This window comes from Choristoneura fumiferana, chromosome 12 (assembly GCF_025370935.1).
Source record: "Choristoneura fumiferana chromosome 12, NRCan_CFum_1, whole genome shotgun sequence".
NCBI lineage: Eukaryota > Metazoa > Arthropoda > Insecta > Lepidoptera > Tortricidae > Choristoneura > Choristoneura fumiferana.
The window spans coordinates 20896092-20899817 of NC_133483.1; positions in this window are offsets into that span (position 1 = coordinate 20896092).

Consider the following 3726-nt stretch of genomic DNA (forward strand, 5'->3'; position numbering starts at 1 on the left):
TAGTGCCTCACTAAATATACATGGGACGCAACGGTTTTCGAACCTGAGTATGTTATTAAACTTTTAACCGCCTTAATTACTATGCGCAGGTTCGCTGATGGTTATCTCGAGATTTAATTGTAAATTATTATAATTGATGCCCGTGTGTTTGCTTGAAAAGATCGATTAAAGCGTGAGAACATAATTAAATATGGTAATGTAATGAAATAAACTCCTCTAAAGTAGAATACTTGTAGAGTAACGTATGTTTTTTTTTGTAAAAGCTAAAAAGCTCCCCACTAACTATACAGATAGGTATACTAATACCTTGCCAATCGGTAGTAAAACATTCTCACATCCCTATATCTTGAAACTAGTATTGCCATCTGTTGCATCGTATAGCAAATTTTATAAGCTCACGTTCACGTAGGCGCATAGGTAACTAAAAGCTGCAATCTTAAGTCGAGACTAACAACGCCATCTATTAGTTCATGCGTCCTATGAGAAAAGTTCACTCACCCTCTTGCAGTTTGAAAGCAGTAATATAATAAGTTCATGTGTTGGCCACAAGATGTCGCTACGCTATTCAATAAGGACTTGGTAGAGTCTGCGCTATATGAGTTTCTTTTAAAATCCGCTAGATGTTGCAATAATTGCTCGTCAATCGACGTATGTGGTGGTTGCTACAAAAATATGCAGAGGCGATTTCTCTTAAGAGTATTTACAACCCTGCGGTAGATGGCGGTAGTATCTCCGGATTTTTAAAACTAAGTTCTTATCTATCTATCTAATCTATCTATCTATCTAATACCTTTAAACGATCAATCTTGTATATATATTTATATATATATTTCGGGGATCTCGGAGACGGCTCCAACGATTTTGATGAAATTTGGTATGTAGGGGTTTTCGGGGATTAAAAATCGATTTAGCTTGGTCTTATCTCTGGGAAAACGCTTTTTATCTAGTTTTGGCCCGAGCAAAGCTCGGTCGCCCAGGTACATTATTTATTAGCCAATAAAAATTTATAGCATTACAGTCATACCAAGTAATACATACATACTAAACTAAACATAGAAGAAGTAAATAATTTAAAATTACTAGGCAATAGATACACATATAACATGGAAAGACCACATTACAAAAATAAAATCAAAACTATCACAGTTTATCTATGCACTCAATATCCTAAAAAGAAACACTCACAAAGAATGAGCGCTATCTGCGTACTACGCGTATGCATACGCGTGGCTGAAGTACGGAGTGCTTCTGTGGGGCCACAGAACAGATGCACATGACTTATTCGTGGTCCAAAAGAAATGCCTCCGAATAATTGTTAACACAAAGCAAAGAAACAGCTGTCGCCCTCATTTCGTAAATAATAAAATACTTACCCTCCGTCTATACCGGGTGTGGCCTGTAATACGAGCAAAAAATTAAAACATAGATCGTCCTCGTCAAACTGAACAACATAAGTTGAGCGACTTTTAAAAATAATGTAGTCGTTGAATTTTCCTTTTTTCATACAAATTAAATACTGCTATCAATGTACGCCATTCTAGAACCCAACTGACGTCGCCTGTCACGCTACAAACATCAAGCATTTTGCTTTACATTGCTTCTTCGAATAAACTTAAAAGTGTAATAAAAATTAAAAAAAAACTAATTATTTTTAAAAGTCGCTGAACTAATGTTGTTCAGTTTGAAGAGTATGATCTATGTTTTAATTATTTGCTCATATTACAGGCCACACCCGGTATAAATTCTTGAAACAGCAACATTTATAAGAAAATATATGAGTCTATACAGTTACAATACAAGCGAACGCCGGAAACACAAACTCCCTTCCCGAACCTAAAATTAGTATGTATAAGAACTTAACTTAACTAAATTATAAATGAACAAAGAAAATCCGTATTTTAGAAAAAAACTAAAAGATTTTTTAATAAATAAGTGTTATTTATTATACGGTTGAAGATTATTTAAACGATAGAATAAAATACTAGCACTTATTTTATATGTAATTAGTAAATATAATTAAGGAAATAAATAGAGTAATAAGGTACCTACCAAAGTAATGATCTCATATACTTACATAAGTATAATTTGTTTTGTGATAGCGAGTGCAAAAAATTACTTAAGGTAAATAAATTACATAGCCATTAGTTAAGTTTTTAGAAAATTCTTAAAGAGAACCAATGTTTGTTAATTAGATTAAGAAATTACCTAAACATTGTTATAATTGCAACACCCTTACTGGGTTGTACTACTGTAACATGTATGTACTGTGCAATTTCATTAAATAAATAAATAAATACATTTCATTGAAATCACATTGAAACAATGATAAGTCGAAAACAGTAAGCAGGATATGTTGTGTTACTGCACAATCCCGGTAGGTACTAAATCACAAGCAACTTCTTGGATGCTGCTATGAAGCTGAATATAGAGGTAATTTAAATAAGATAAAATATGTTATTTATCAAAAAGGCTTCGTGATTTGATTATGCAAAAGACAGTTCAAATATAACAAAAACTATAACTACAATTTAAAATAACGTTAACATTTTGTTTTTTATTTCCCTTAAACTAGTCGTACCTATAGGTAGAGTCATTCACAATGACGCGTGCCGTAGTGGTTTTTATTACAATGTCATTAATGTCTAATTTTGACAAAATCACGCGTCTTTGTGGATGGCACTAGGTATAAATTAAGTGAAATATTACCCTAAAAAGTACCATTAGTATTTTGAAACTTACTTAGTTAATTAAATAAGTCCAAGGATTTAAAAATAAAACCAGTAGCAAAACATACTACGACGTACCGAACTGAGCAAAATATGCACATTTTTCTCGCGTATAATTTTCCGCATTCCTTCGAAATTTGAAATTCCAAATGATTGATTCCAAATTCAAACGTACCTCCCGTGTTGCCAACATTGACTATTGATTGCACAAAAGGCGTCGGACGGCAAAGCGTATTCTCAATTCGAATTTATTCCACCAGTATCCTTTTGAAGGTGTAAAACATGTAAGTAGCTCCAGTCACATTTTCGTATTCAAAACAACATTGTGCGTCGCTTTCCCACTTCTTGAAACTCTTATATGCCCGTCTCTTTCATTCCAAGGTGCGGAAATTCAAATTTGGCGGGTACGAGAGCCTTTCCGCTGGATTTTCAAGTATAATGAGCCTTTAAAAGGTTGAGCAATCAATAGAAATATCAAAGGATGTTTTTGAGGCCAGTATTTTTTTTCGACGTTTACTTTGCGTGGCAATTTGATGCAATTTGCCTAATTTCCTTGTCTTTGCCTTTAAACTTAGCTACCTAATAACCTATACAACTCTGCTACAAAGTCTGGCACAAGAGAGTGGCAGCAAATTAAAAAAATATGATTGGCAACACGTTTTAACCTGTCATCAGTAACAAGGGGCACTCGTACATTAGTGCGCAAACATTCGTACAATCGAAACTGACCCACCGAAGAACGTTCTCACAGTGTGTATCACCTTTTTGAAGCAATTCGATGTCACTATGACTTTTTCTATGAAAAGGTACCACAGTGGGTTACGATTTAGTTGGTTCGAGTGTACATTATGTAGTCTCTTCTTCTAACCTTCTACCTTCATGACCATTTTTTTGGGAAAACAGTGTGGTGATTTCCCTCTTGCTTTTCACACCACAGAGCTAGTCTGGAGTCCGGTTATGCATTTAAGTTTTCGTGTTTTAGCATGATTTTTTGGCAACG